Below are 16,289 nucleotides of genomic sequence, written 5' to 3'. Positions count from 1 at the left end.
ACTTCCTTTCTTGGGCATCCTATCTAGCTCAGTTACGATGTCGCTATGGTCGGTAAGAAGGTACAATTCTGTACAGTTGGCCTCATAGTGTGTCAGATTTACTACTACCCTATGGGGCTCTGCTCTATTAGGTTGCATTTTAGCCCTTATTCTACATAGGTAAGATGGAGAAGGCACTTTGCTTTCTCAGGGGCTACCTCTTGGGATGCAATCTATCTGTGCCTATTGCATGCGGTATCAGCAAGCAGACATAACAGGACCCTGCTGATGTCCTAGAGCCCATGGCGGGCATGTGCTGATATCACGTGTTGGGTTAAAAGAGCGCTGCGTAGTGCCTGTGGGAATGCTAGTGATGGATGCAGTGTAATTAAAGGTAATGTGAGTGAAGTCCCTGCGCAAGCGTGACAACTCATGAATAGACTCCCTTAGATCAGACTGTTTGTTAGAAATACATGGATGCGGTAGCATCTCTAACAACCAGAACATGTATAAAGGCAATAATACACATAGCTTAGGCATCTTTGTAGTTCTTGAGGTGTTTAAGGCTGAGATGTCTTGTAGGTTTCTCTGTAACGGGGGTAAACGGTTGAAAAACAGTTTGGAAGGAGTCCTTGGGGCAAGGTGTGCTACGGGATCCCATTGGTGGTATGGAGGCAAAATAAGTCCTTGGAGTGTGTTGAGGCCCTTGATCCTGAAGAGCATTCTGGTGCAGCTGCTGAGTAGCTGACTGTCCACTGTAGAGGTGGTGCACTTAACAGCTCAACTGCAAACCTGTTGGGCAAGAGCTATGTTTGGTTGTTATAGAAGAAAAACATTGTGTATCTGTAAGTTGCCAATTAATCCTTAAGGATTTCATGCATTTTGGTGTGGCACCAGGGGGTGGCCTCGATCGAAATACCTGGTTTGGGATGAAATAGGTTATTTATAAACATTTCATTTTTACACTTTCTCGGGTCTACCTGCTCTCCGTGCTTACTAACTATACGTTTGGATGATGTGTTTTATGGGATTATTCTTGTGTAACAGGTTGGTTTTAATCTTTTATGTTGGGGTTGCTTGCCCTTAGGCACCCTGGTGTGTGCACTGTGCACTGTCAGCAGCGTAAGGGGGTGTTTCTAGCCTACAAGTGTTGGGGGGGATGCAAAAGGAAAGGAATCTCGCACTGAACATTTATCATCAAACACAACGTGCCCTGAGGAACGTGTATACCTGTGTAGTGACTAGCTGTGTCACTGAGGCTCTGCTAGCCAGAACCTCAGTGCTTATGCTCTCTCTGCCTTTAAATTTGTCACTTTAGGCTAGTGACCACTTTTACCAATTTCAATTGGCATACTAAAACACTCTTATGATTCCCTAGTAGTATATGGTACCTAGGTACCCAGGGTATTGGAGTTCCAAAAGATCCCTATGGGCTGAAGCATTTCTTTTGCCACCCATAGGGCGCTCAGACAAACCTTTACACAGGACTGCCACTGCAGCCAGAGTGAAATAATGCACACGTTATTTCACAGCCATTTTCACTGCACTTAAGTAACTTATAAGTCACCTATATATCTAACCTTCAATTGCTGAAGGTTAGGTGCAAAGTTACTAAGTGTGAGGGCACTCTTGTACTAGCAAAGGTGCCCCAACATAGTTCAGGGCCATTTACCCGAACTTTGTGAGTACGGGGACACCATTACACACATGCACTACATATAAGTCAATACCTATATGTAGCTTTACAATGGTAACTCTGAATATGGCCATGTAACATGTCTAAGATCATGGAATTGTCCCCCCATGCCAAATCTGGTATCGGGGAGCCAATTCCATGCATCCCCGGGGCTCCACTATGGACCCCGGGTACTGCCAAACTAGCTCTCTGGTGTTTTCCCTGCAGCTACCGCTGCTGTCACCCCACAGTCAGGGCTCTGCGCTCCTGGGCTCCGGGCAGCCCAGTCCCAGAAGGCAGAACAAAGCATTTCCTCTGAGAGCAGGATTTTACACCCTCTCTCTTTGGAAATAGGTATTAAAGGCTGGGGAGGGGTAGCCTCTCCCAGCCTCTAGAAATGCTTTGAAGGGCACAAATGGTGCCCTCCTTGCACAAGCCAGTCCATACCGGTTTAGGGAACCCACAGTCCCAGCTCTGGCGCGAAACTGGACAAAGGAAAGGGGAGTGACCACTCCCCTGTCCATCACCACCCAGGGGTGGTGCCCAGAGCTTCTACAGTGTGTCCCAGACCTCTGCCATCTTGTTTCCAGCGGTGTGAGGGCACTCTGGAGGCCTCTGAGTAGCCAGTGCAAGCAGGTGACGTCAGACACCCCTCCTGATAGGCGCTTACCTCACTAGGTAGCCAATACTCCTCTGAGGGCTATTTAGTGCCTCTCCAGTGGGCTTTTCCTCAGATAACGACTTGCAAGAATCCAGCAGGACTCCTCTGCACTTCTCTCTTTGACGTCTGCCAAGGATCGACCGCTGACTGCTCCGGGACGTCTGCAAAACTGTAACAAAGTAGCCAGAAGACTACCAGCGACATTGTAGCGCCTAATCCTGCTGGCTTTCTCGACTGTTTCCTGGTGGTGCATGCTCTGGGGGCTACCTGCCTTCACCCTGCACTGGAAGCCACAAAGAAATCACCAGTGGGTCGACGGAATCTTCCCCCTGCTTCAGCAGGCAACAAACTTCAGCTTCACCGGTACTCTGGGGCCCCTCTCATCACGACGAGCGTGGCCTCTGGAACACAGGTGGTGGACCCAAGTGACCCAGACTGTCCAGTGGTCCAACTGTCCAAATTGGAAAGAGGTAAGTCCTTGCCTCCCCTCTCCAGACAGTAATACTGTGCACCGCGTCAACTGCAGCTACAAGGGCTTCTGTGCACATTTCCAAGAAATCCTGCATGCACAGCCGAGCCTAGGGCCCCAGCACTCTGTCCTGTGATGCTCAGCTCCCTGAGTTGATCTCTGGTGTTGTGGGACCTCCTTTTGCAGTGTTGAGACGCCCGCCGTCTTGCAGGTCCTCAGATCCAGGAATCCATCTTCAGTGCTTTGCAGTCTGTTGTGGTCTTTGCAAAATCCCTTATCACAACTTCAGTGTGTTTCTGGGGAAATAGTAGTACTTTACTCCTACTTTCCAAGGTCTTTGGGTGGGGTATCTTAGACATTTTTAGGTGGTCATTACAATCCTGGTGGACGGTGTTAAAGGTGCGGTAATACCGCAAACAGGCCGGCGGACAAAAAAAGGGAATTATGACCCTGGCGGAAACCGCCAACAAAGTCAGCCACTTTAACACACCGCCCGCCACGGCAGTACAGACAAGCAGTGCGGCGGTTACCGCCAACAGACAGGCGGCAGACAATGTACCGCAAACACTATTACAACCCGCCAATCCGCCACCTTTTCCGGGGCGGATTCACTGTGGATAAAAACACGGCGGACGCAGTTTCTGCAAAGGGAAAACGCTCACCTTAGCACATCCCACGAGGAAGGAGGACACCATGGAGCCGGAATTACAAAATCCTACCTGCCCTTGTTTTTCTTCTCCTTTATGACCAACAGCTACGTAGGCGCAGAAGATACCGGTGGGTACTGCATCTACGACACGGGGGAGGGGGGAGGCAAAAGACCCAAACACCCCCACCCTCGCATTATACAACATACACACCAATGCAGTCACAAAAATCACAGTAACAACCCACAATCCCCCCGTAAGAAAGCAAAGACAATGCGAAATTCGGGCAAACATTGTAATGTGCCAATATACATGTCATACAAAAATATACAGATATATATATCTCAAAATCACTCTTATTTACACATACAATCCGAGAAGTAGTGTAGATATGTACACAACAATGTCCGTGCACCAACAGTCCAAAAATGCATGGGCGAGGCCCACAATAGATACCTGACCAAAATCGGAGAGAACACTGCTGGGGCATCAGATAGAAACACTACAGGCACCTCAGGGGGAAGGGAAAGGGGGGCACCTCAGCCAGATGAATGCGAAGCCAGATCCACGACGGGGCTCCATGCCCATTGATGTATCCTGGGGAGTGCAAAGCCACAGTCTCTCAAGTCTCTACAGTGGGTGGTTTGCCCACTGTGCCATCCTGGGGAGTGCAAAGCCACAGTCTCTCAAGTCTCTACAGTGGGTGGATTGCCCACTGTGCCATCCTGGGGAGTGCAAAGCCACAGTCTCTCAAGTCTCTACAGTGGGTGGGTTGCCCACTGTGCCATCCTGGGGAGTGCAAAGCCACAGTCTCTCAAGTCTCTACAGTGGGTGGATTGTCCACTGTGCCATCGTGGGGAGTGCAAAGCCACAGTCTCTCAAGTAGATGCAGGTCTCCACTGGTTCTGGAGGGGGACTGGTGCCGAGACTATGAGTCTCCCCGTGAAAGTACCTGTCCTGTGACTGTCCCAGCTGCACATGGGATAAGGATGCCTGATGTGGAGGTTCATTCATTCCTACACGGTGCATGCCCTGTTCAGCGGTGCTTTGCCATGGCGGTCTTTGCCCTGTTCAGCAGTGCTTTGACATGGCGGTCTTTGCCCTGTTCAGCGGTGCTTTGACATGGCGGTTCTGGACTGTTCAGCGGTGCTTTGACATGGCGGTCTTTGCCCTGTTCAGCGGTGCTTTACCATGGCGGTCTTTGCCCTGTTCAGCGGTGCTCTGCCATGGCGGTCTTTGCCCTGTTCAGCGGTGCTTTGACATGGCAGTCTTTGCCCTGTTCAGCGGTGCTTTGACATGGCGGTTCTGGACTGTTCAGCGGTGCTTTGACATGGCGGTCTTTGCCCTGTTCAGTGGTGCTTTGCCATGGCGGTCTTTGCCCTGTTCAGCGGTGCTTTGCCATGGCGGTCTTTGCCCTGTTCAGCGGTGCTTTGCCATGGCGGTCTTTGCCCTGTTCAGCGGTGCTTTGACATGGCGGTTCTGGACTGTTCAGCGGTGCTTTGACATGGCGGTCTTTGCCCTGTTCAGCGGTGCTTTGTCATGGCGGTTCTGATACGGACATTGGTGTGTTGCATGACGATCTCTACACTGGGCATTGGTGTGTGGCACGACGATCTCTACACTGGGCATTGGTGTGTGGCATGACGATCCCTACAATGGGCATTGGTGTGTGGCATGACGTTCCATCATTGCCCAGCGGGGCTGTGGCATCCTGGCCCCTCATGGGCTGTGACTCCTGCGGTGGTTTCTGGACCAGTGACGATACTTGTGCCCTCCTGGGCTGTGACTCTGGCGGTGGTCTCTGGACCAGTGACGATACTTGGGCCCTCCTGGGCTGTGACTCCGGCGGTGGTCTCTGGACCAGTGACGATACTTGTGCCCTCCTGGGCTGTGACTCCGGCGGTGGTCTCTGGACCGGTGACGATACTTGTGCCCTCCTGGGCTGTGACTCCGGCGGTGGTCTCTGGACCGGTGACGATACTTGTGCCCTCCTGGGCTGTGACTCCGGCGGTGGTCTCTGGACCAGTGACGACAGTGCTGGCGGTTGTGTCTGGACCGCCAGAAATGATAGCGCACTTCTCCGCCGTGACACTCACAACAGGCTGGGCAGACTTCCTCTGGACCTTCCCCCCCTTTTTTGGAGTTACAGCTGACTCACCAATCACCTTCGATCCCATGTCACTTGTTGTCCCACCAGGAGTCTTAACACGGTCCCGTCGTCCACTCTCCAATTTCAGAGCCTTTACAGGGGGTGGGCTGCCAGTGCCTTGGCTCCGGGTCCTACTGCCTGTCCTGGTGGCCGGTGCACTCCAAAAACCTGGAACACGCACCACTGGTACTGGAGGCTTTTTGGCTGAGGCGCTATGACGGGACTGATGAATTGGAGGGGGGGGGGCAAAAAGGTCAATTTGACATAGGGACAGTTTCTGACGGACACTGGGATGGGTAGCTGGAGGGGGTCTGGGAGTGGAGGAAAAGGAGGTGGTTGTAGGAGGTGTCACTTTAGGTGTTTTGGGTGCAGGTGCAGGTACTGGAGGCTGTCATGAGGTGGATGGATGTTGGGTGAGTGATTGCTTGTACTTTGGGAGGGGGCGTCACAGACACACTGGGAGAGGACACAGGGGACGTGTAAATGGCAGTGGAGGTGGTGAGTGCAGGTGAGCGGCATGTGGTGCTGGGTGTCCTGGTGCGAGTCCTAGTGCCTGTAGATGTGGTGCATGCAGGTGTGTGTGTGTAGACGACACTGGGAGGGAGGAGGGAGAAGAGGAGGAGGGGGACACAGTGGAGACAGTGGATGTTGCTGTGTCTGTATGTGGGTGAGGCTTGCGTGAGTGCCTGTGGTGTGTGTGGTGCCTATGTTTGCTTGAGCTACTTGTGTGTGCTGACTTCTGTGCATGCTGGTCTGTAGGTGTGCTTGGGATGGGCTGGGGTACAGGAGATTGGGTCTGGGTGGAGGAAGTTGGAGGGGGGAGGCTAGACACAGGGACAATGGCTGCCATCAGTGCTGAGGCCAGAGATTGCAGGGTTCGATGAAGGACAGCCTGACCAGAATGAATGCCCTCCAGGCATGCCTTACCGTGTTGCAACTCCCTTTCTACACCCTGGGTGGCATTCACAATGGTAGACTGCCCAACAGTGAGTGACCTGAGGAGGTCAATGCCCTCCTCACTGAGGGCAGCAGAGGTGACTGGGGCAGGGCCTGAGGTGCCTGGGGCGAAGGTGATGTCCACCCTCCTAGGTGAGTGGGCACGGGGCGAACGCTGAGGGGCTGCTGGGAGGGCGGTGCTGGCAGGGGAGGTGGCGGCTGTACCTGTAGAAGTGGGGTGCACAGATGGTGCCACCACCACAGGGGAGCTCCCATCGGCGGACGAGTCCGTGTCGCTGGTTGGTGATCCGGTGGCCGACGTAAAGCTCCCCTCGCCCTCCGTCCCACTGGTGCATTCAGAGTCTGTGGTGTGGCCCTCCATGGCCATGTGGGATGCAGCTCCCTCGTGCTCCGGTGCCACTGTACCTCCGCCTGATGATGCTGATGTACAAAAGGACAGGGAGAGCAGGAAAAGGGGGGTAGACAGAACAAAGAGAGTTTTAGTGCATGGCATGCCGCTACCGTTGGCGGACAAGACAGACGCCGCAGCCCCCTGCATTACGCAGTGCTTCTGACCTCTGCACATGCAATTTCTGGGATATGGCCTACATGGCAATGGTGAAAATCTGCGAACATGGATGCCACAGGGGCAACTATACCTCAACTTGGCACTCTGCTGAGGTGGGGTTGAGTAACACATGGCCTACATTACGGAGGGGCCTTGCCTACATACTCGCCCTGGCCTAGGGACACCCACAGCCCACCTCCCCCACCCAGAACCCTCCACTGCACACAAAGTCCGCAGAATGAGGTTGTACTCACCCCCTTGTGTCTGATGTGATGTCCTCAAGTGCCCATCCAACTCCGGGTAGGCCACCGCCAGGATCCTGAACATCAGGGGGGTCATGGTGCGACGGGCACCCCTCCCACGTTGGGAGGCCATCCCCAGCTGAGCCTCCGCCGTCTTCTTGCTGCAGCGGCGAATGTCCTCCCATCTCTTACGGCAGTGGGTGCCCCGTCTCTGGTGGGCCCCCAGGGTCCGGACCTCCTTGGCGATGGCACGCCAAATGTCCCTCTTCTGGTGGGCGCTGACCTACATGACATGCACAAGGGAAAAGGAACAGTCATTACCAACTGCACCGTCAATGTGAGTGGCCCCCTCCCTACTCTGGCCATGAGGCCCATTCATTCCCATGCATTAATGTTCATAGAACTCTGGCCTCTTCCCTCTTCCACTCAGCCCTCTCCACCCAGGCCTAGCCCATACAACGTGCTCCCTGTGTACTAACCTGTTGGTCTGGAGGACCGTAGAGTAGCATGTACTGGGGGAGGACCCCATCCACAAGTTTCTCCAACTCCTGTGCAGTGAAGGCAGGGGCCCTTTCCCCAGACGCAGTAGCCATTGTTGCTTCCAGACCGAGGTCACAGCAGCACTAGCAGTGTAGGTCCTCTCCTGTCGAAGGTCAGGTATCTAGTGATTGAACAGATAGAAAATGGCGGTGACGTCCGCGGCGGTGACGTCCGCGGCGAGGCGCATCATCAACGCCGGCGCACCTGTTCATTGGCTCCTGGGACCCATAGGGTCCAATGTTAACCAATGCAGCATTGCGCCGCGGTCTACGACGGCCTACCGCAACAGTGTGCAACGCCAGCGCAGTTACCCCACAATCCCATTGTCCCAGTTTAGAGGTCAGGCAGCCGCCATTTCAGGGGCCCACATGGCTTCATTTACTACTGCGTCACACATAGCTAGGCCTATACTCAACACACATACAGGAAGGGTTTATTGTCTGGTATAGTCTTGTGTGTAACTGTGGGTACATACCTGAAGGAATAGTGACTGGTTCTTCGCTGTTGTCCTTCTTAGGCACCGTCAGCTGGGACATATGAGAAGATGGCGGAATCCTCCGGTGTACCGACCGCTGGTGGACCTGTTGACAATGGAAGAAAGACATGTCATCGTCACCTACAGGTTTGACCGTGCCACAATCCAGGAACTATGTACCCAGTTGGAGCCAGACCTGATGTCACCAATCCGCCATCCGACTGGAATCCCCCCTGACGTGCAGGTGCTGTCAGTGCTCCATTTCCATGCAAGTGGGTCTTTTCAGACAACAGTGGCCATGGCATCAGGGATGTCCCAGCCTATGTTTTCCAACATCTTGTCCAGAGTGTTGGCTGCCCTGCTGAAACACATAAGGAGATACATCATATTCCCTCAGATGGAGGATTTGCCTACAGTGAAAGGTGACTTCTATGCCCTTGGACATATCCCCAACGTCATAGGTGCCATTGATGGGACCCATGTAGCTCTGGTCCCCCCCCACAGGAGTGAACAGGTGTACAGGAACAGGAAGAGTTATCATTCGATGAATGTCCAGATGGTCTGTTTGGCAGACCAGTACATCTTGCAGGTAAATACAATGTTCCCTGGCTCTGTGCATGACGCCTACATCCTGCGGAATAGCAGCATCCCTGATATGATGGGTGAACTCCAGAGGCACCGTGTATGGCTATTGGGGGACTCCGGTTACCCCAACCTTTCCTGGCTATTGACCCCAGTGAGGAATCCCAGGACCAGGGCAGAGGAACGGTACAATGATGCCCATGGGCGGACTAGGAGGGTAATCGAACGCACCTTCGGCCTTCTTAAGGCCAGGTTCAGGTGCCTCCATATGACAGGTGGATCCCTATTCTACTCACTGAAGAAGGTGTGCGACATCATCGACGCCTGCTCCATGCTCCATAATTTGGCATTGCGACGTCAGATGCCTTTTCTGCAGGAGGATGATCCAGATGACGGTGTTGTGGCAGCTTTGGAGCCTGTGGACAGTGATGAGGATGAAGCTGAGGAAGAAGAAAACGACAACAGGGATTCAGTCATACAGCAATATTTCCAGTGACACACAGGTGAGAACATTTTCTGGTTTAACATTACATTAACTTTCACACGTCTACCTCTATCCTGTATCTACATTTCACTCACTATTTGTTAATTGAGTTGTACCCTTCCATTTCAGTTTCCCAAGTGTGGTAACCTACGTGTCAACTGCTTGCATCCTTGAAGGGCTTGTGATGTGTGACATTGGTATGTTAGCCTTACAATGGGTAACCCATTATGACACTGCAATTGATAATACAAAGTTCCAAATCATAGACTGACTCCAGATTTTTTTGTGTTTCAAGGGTGTTTATTTAAGTGCTCAAAAAATGAAGGGGGGTTGTAAACTGGGGATGGGTGATGGTGGAGGAATGTCCATGGCAGAGTCCAGTCAATTAGTCTCACAGGTGCACTGCCCATCTGGGCATTGGAAGTGGAGCTGGGGCAGTTCAAGTATGGACAGGGTGACAAAGTGGGACAGTAGGGGGAAAATCAGGGTGGTCTCATTTCCTGGCGGGGGTCTTGCCATCTTGCTCTGTCCTGTTCCTGGATCTCAGGGCCCGCTTGAGTGGTGGTTGTCCATATGCAGGGGGTGGGGTGCTGGTGTGGTGGTCCTGTGGCGTGGCGTTTTGTGATTTAAGGGTGTGTATTTAAGTGCCAAATAGTGGAGGGGGTTGTAAAATGGTCAGGGGGGATGGTGGAGGAATGTCCATGGCAGAGTCCAGTCTATTAGTCTCACAGGTGCATTGTCCAAAGGGGCATAGGAAGTGGAGCTATGGCAGTTTAAGTATGGACAGGGTGACAAAGTGGGACAGAAGGATGACAATCAGGGTGGTTTCATTTCTTGGCGGGGGTCTTGGCATTGTTCTCTGTCTTTGCCCTGGATCTCAGGGACCGCTTGCAGGGTGGTTCTCCATCTGCAGGGGGTGGGGTGCTGGTGTGGTGGTCCTGCTGCAGTGCCCCCTGTCCACTAGCGCCAGCAGAGGTGGTGGGCAGTTCGTCGTCCTGGCTAGTGTCAGAGGCCCCTTGGAGTGCCACGGTGTCCCTGAAGGTCTTTTGAATGTCCGTCAGAACACCTACGATGGTGCCCAGGGCGGAGCCGATGGTCCTGAGCTCCTCCCTGAACCCCAAATACTGCTTCTCCTGCAGGGTCTCCTGCAACTTGTCCAGGACCGTCGCCATCGTCTCCTGGGAGTGGTGGTATGCTCCCATGATGGAGGAGAGGGCCTCGTGGAGAGTTGGTTCCCTTGGCCTGTCCTCCCTCTGTCGCACAGCAGCCCTCCCAGTTCCCCGGTGTTCGTGTGCCTCCGTCCCCTGGACCGTGTGCCCACTACCACTGCCCCCAGGTCCCTGTTGTTGGTGGGTTACCCTGGGTGCCCTGTAGTGGTGGACACACCGCTGATTGACCTGTCCTGGGTAGGGAGGTTTGGGCCCGCTGGGTGGGTGCTGTGCTGGTGTTACCAGAGGGTGGAAGCTCGGTGTTGGGCTGTGGCTGGGCAAGGGGAACCGACTGTCCTGAGGCCCACGATGGTCCGGGCTGGTCATCAAGATCCAGTGGGGCAGAGCTGCTGTCGTCACTGTGGACCTCTTCTGGGGGTGGAACAAAACAATGCCAACAGGGAAGATATTCATAGGATTTGGGCGCTCACAGTAAGTCCAATCAAGTAATAGTCCAATAAGTTTATGGTATGGTGCTCATGACAAGAGGATCTCCCTTAGTCCTCCCATGTTTCAAGGCAAACACACAGAAAAAGAACAGGTGTCAGAGCACTCATGATATTCCTAATTAGGAGTTATTGATGTATCCAGTCTTCTTAGTCAATCAATCACCGACTCATGTTCATCTCAGAGTCCAGATTTTATTCTCAATGTATGGAACTCTCCATAAGTATAGTACAGTACAGCCAACACGTGTTTCATCCCATGAGAAGTTAATCTCTTAAGGACTTCATCAGGGCTGCAAATAGACAAAATAATAGCGTCTACATATGTGGTAACGAGCGTTGGTCAAAACAGAGACCATATCAGCACCCAAAGTGACAATAGTGCAATGTAACAGGGCAAGATATAATGTGACTTTTGTGATATTCGTAAAAAATTATTAGTGGTTAAGATAAAACAGTATAGACCGACAATTTTTATATTCCCGTTCAAAAGAGGGTGAAATGTACGAATCAGTCATCTGTTATTAAAGCTTTAGTTAACTATTGATTATACATGTCATGTACCATATAGGTTTATATAATAAGAATGTGCACGTCACCAAAAGAAGACAAAATGGAGTGAGACGCCCTATGAGCAAGGCAGAAAAAAGATCCAGGTTTTATGTAGAGATTATAAAACAAAACCCAGAATATATAGAAAACTAAACTAGAGATTATACAAGCAGAAGTAAATAAAATAAATAAATCAAGGAAAACCTAAACTAATCTGTCGTTATCCCATTAAGGCATCTCATCTGTGACATACCTTAATTAAAATTAGTTAGTTTAGTAGCGAAATATCCAACAAGGCCATTGAGCAACCTGTCGAGATCCCAAAAAGAAAAAGGGGGGGAGAACAATCAGTCTTATATAAGGTCCATATCAGGTATAGAGTATAAAATCCAAGCAATTAAGTAAGACAACTCACAAATATACATACACCGACCTTAAGTTCTATGTTGCATCCAAAATAAAGTTGCACCGAGGTAAATTCCATATCAATCTACAAAAAAGAATTATAGACATGAATCTATCATGCTAAGGTAAGCGTCACCGCGTGGATTCTATGTCAAAAAAGAAAAGAAGAAAAAAACACAAAAAACAAGAAAAAAAACCCGATGCCGAACCTCGAACAAACGGAGCCAATCCAAATGTTACAAACCAATACACCACTCACCTTCTGTGATAGATTATCAACTTATATATGGGGAACCGAAACGGAGTCAAAATGCATCCCGCTACGTCCCAGTCACAATGTGCTGCATCTCGTCTAAACGCCCGAGAAAGCCGTCCCTTTTTAAAAGGAACTGTATCCGCGGAAATGATTGGAGTGGAAGACGGACTTTAACTAAAAACCATGGGCGCCATATTGTAATGTCTAGAACTATCCGTAGAACGTTGATTATACCATATCGGGTACTTAATGTTCTAAAAATTCACCCGTTATCAATCGATATGCCACATGAGAGAAGCAAAAACGGTCTATACTGCAAAGTGAAATGTCCAAATTACGAAATGTCGATTCTTAACAATATGAGTAGCAAGCATACTGCTAATAAGGTAGATATAGAAGAAATACTGGGCAAAGGTTTCTTTAACCTTGTTAACTATTCAAAATAGGGGGAAAGAAAAACGGGGGGCCTTGAAACCCAATCATAATAAATATCCCTCATCTTAATAAGGATAATAATAACTATCTATAGTCATAAAATTAGAATAAGCCAAAATATACAATCAGAAATGGGATGGGAAATAGCAAATGATCGCACTATAACCAAAAAGGAGGATAAGAGTGAAGTACATATTCAAAACATATATACCTATTGATAAGATCTGTAGTAACAACACTTTATCTATGAGAAATCATGATATAAATATGTCGGAGATGGGATAGAAAGAAACATGTGGTCATTAATACAAAAAAGAGAAGGGGATGAAAATAAAATAACATTTACATCACATATAACATGATATGTCTGTTGCAGGGACAGCTCATAAACAGTGACGTAAGGACGTCTTTAAAAGAGAGATAACATAGTAGCCTCATCAGTTGCAATGAGTCAATAATGAAATGAAAATCACATTGAATGCATTTGGACATGCGTAAAGAGCTGAAATTGATAATAGTACCAAGTCTATTGTATTGAAACAATGTATACTTCGAATCAACTATACGTACAAATTATACAGCAATATCATTGTATAAAGACCCCGTACGCTGCCTCAGTAAAAATCATTGACATGGATACATATCTAATGAACTGACATACGGATACAATCATTATGGAAATCCATAAGTATCACATGAACCTACACTGTATTCCAGCCATGATTGAAGATAAGATGTTAGTCACCTAAGTAGTACTCCATCTCAAAATTGGTGTTCAGGCCATCCTCCACAGCTCTGAGTTTTAAAATCCAATAGCATTCCCTTCTTCTAAGGGCTAACTCCCTGTTACCACCCCGAGGGTCTCTTTCAATGAGATCAAACCCAAAAAATTCAAAACCACATGAGTTGTTACGTTCAGGGCATAGCCGCATGTGATTTACAATGGGATATCTCCCATCATCCTGTCTGAGGGCTCTGAAATGTTCACTTGCTCTAGTTTTTAGTGATCTAATGGTGCTGCCTATATAATACAGGCCACACTTGCATACGATCATATAAATGACAAAATTACTGTCACATGTGATATTGTAGTTAATATTAAATGAAATTCCAGTGGAGCTCATGAAGGAGGAGATGCCAGATTTTGCCCATCTACACATGCCACAGTGTCCACACTTGAAAAAACCCTTATTACGTTTACTAAGCCAATCATTGTGTCTCAGTTTAGTGCGGAAACTGGGGCATAGGATGTTCTTAAGAGTTCTACCCCTCCTAAAAGTAAAAACCGGGGTCCTAGGAATCATTTTCTTAAAGTTAGGGTCAGCTGTAAGAATATTCCAATGTCTGTTCATACATTTCTTAAGAAGCATAGCTGGTTTCGTATAGTTAACTATACAACGAATGGTGTCATCTCTAGGTCTAGATTTCTGACATAATGTATCCGATCTCTTCAGACGCATTGCCCGAGTACGGGCGTTATTAATCACGTCTGAAGAATATTCCCGTGCCTCAAATCTATTGCTCATATCCTTAATGCATAATTTAAAATCTTCCTCAAGGCTGCAGTTTCGTCTTGCCCTCACCATCTCACCATAAGGTATTGAATTGATCTGGTGGGTCGGATGTGCGCTCTTAGCATGTAAGATAGAGTTACAGGAAGTACTTTTTCTGTAGAGACGACTCTCTATTCTGTTGTCACGGATGAATAGTTCAACATCTAAGAATGCAATTTTAGTCACACTTTGTTCGAAACTAAATTGTATGTTACAATCATTATTGTTCAGATATTTGATGAAAGCATTCAGTTTTTGTAGGTTACCTGTCCAAATCATCAGGCAATCATCAATATATCTACCCCAATAGAGTATGTCAGTCATCCAATCGCTACCTTCTTTACTCCAGATCTTATTTTGTTCAAAAAGACCCATGAATAGATTTGCATAGGCTGGAGAAAATTTCGACCCCATGGCAACACCTTGTCTCTGGCGAAACCAGTCATTATTAAATAGGAAAACATTGTTGTTCAAAATCAAATCAACCATATTGATTAGCATATTGGTGTGGTCATAAAGTATTGCAGGTCGCCTGTACAGGAAATATCGCAAGGCCTCCATTCCTTGTTCGTGATTAATACTGGTATAAAGAGAGGTGACATCCAATGTGACTAAGATCATACCTGGTTCCCATGTCATGTCGGATAATATACTAAGAATGTGTTTGGTATCCTTGATATATGATGGCAAATTAATTACATATGGTTGTAGGAAAATATCTACATACTCCGAAAGCCTCTTCTGGGGGTGGAGTGGTATAGTCTGGACCCTCTGGTGTGGTGACGTTCCTTCGGGTTCCTGCAGGGGTATAAGAACATGATTATTGCATGTGTGTGTTTCATGGTGTGCAATGGTGGGTGTGCGTTGGCCCCAGTGCAGGCATTCCTGTGTGAGGGCTTGTGTGATGATGGTTGGGGGGGTGTTCTGGGTATATGCAGTGAGCATGCTTTGGTGAGGGGTGACCATGCTTAGTTGTGTCATGCAGGGCTTGGTGTTGGGATGGGTGGTTGGTGTCATGGGTAGATTAGTGAGGATTTGGGGTGATAGGGGAGGGTGTGAGAGTGGGGGTGTGTGATAGCATGCAGGTAGGGTGGGGGATGTGATAGTTAAGATTTGACTTACCAGTGTCCCATCCTCCACCGACTCCTCCGAGGCCCTCAGGATGCATAATGGTCAAGACTTGCTCCTCCCATGTTGTTAGTTGTGGGGGAGGAGGTGGGGGTCCGCCGCCAGTCCGCTGCACCGCGATGTTGTGCCTGGAGACCGTGGAACGCACCTTCCCCCGTAGGTCGTTCCACCTCTTCCTGATGTCCTCCATATTTCTTGGGTGCTGTCCCACGTTGTTCACCCAGTCCACTATTCTGCGCCATAGCTCCATCTTCCTGTCTATTGATGTGTGCTGTACCTGTGAGCCAAATAGCTGTGGCTCTACCCGTAGGATTTCCTCCACCATGACCCTGAGCTCCTCCTCGGAGAAGCGGGGGTGTCTTTGGCGTGACATGGGGTGGTGTGTGTGATGTGTGGGGTGGTGTATGTGTTGATGAGTGTGGTGAGTGTAGTGGTATGTGGTGTTTTGTGCGTGGATGTTGTGTGGGTGATGGTGTTGTGTGCCTCAGTGTGATGGGGTTGTCAATAGCTGTGCTCTCTCTCTCGCCTTCTCTCAGAATTTCTGGTTGTAGGGGTTTGTGGGTGATGTGGGTGTGTATTTTATATTGTGTTGGGTGTGTGGGAGTGGTGTGTGTATGTGTATCAGATGTGTGTATTTGGAATTGTCCAATGTGGCAGTGTTTTGGAGATGTGTGTATATTTTGAGCGCGGCGGTGTGTACCGCCAATGGAATACCGCAGTTGAAAGACCGCCGCGTGGATTCGTGGGTCGTAATAGCATGGGCGTGTTTCTGTTGGCGTGGAGGTGGAGGATTTGTTTCCGCATGTTTATCGCTGACCTTTGGTGTGGCAGTGTTGTGTGGGTGTCTGAATTTCGGCAGATTCCGTGATGTGTGTCATAATAGCTGTGGCGGTCTACCG

Source organism: Pleurodeles waltl, chromosome 1_1 (genome assembly GCF_031143425.1).
Source record: "Pleurodeles waltl isolate 20211129_DDA chromosome 1_1, aPleWal1.hap1.20221129, whole genome shotgun sequence".
Lineage (NCBI taxonomy): Eukaryota > Metazoa > Chordata > Amphibia > Caudata > Salamandridae > Pleurodeles > Pleurodeles waltl.
This window is presented reverse-complemented; position numbering follows the sequence as displayed.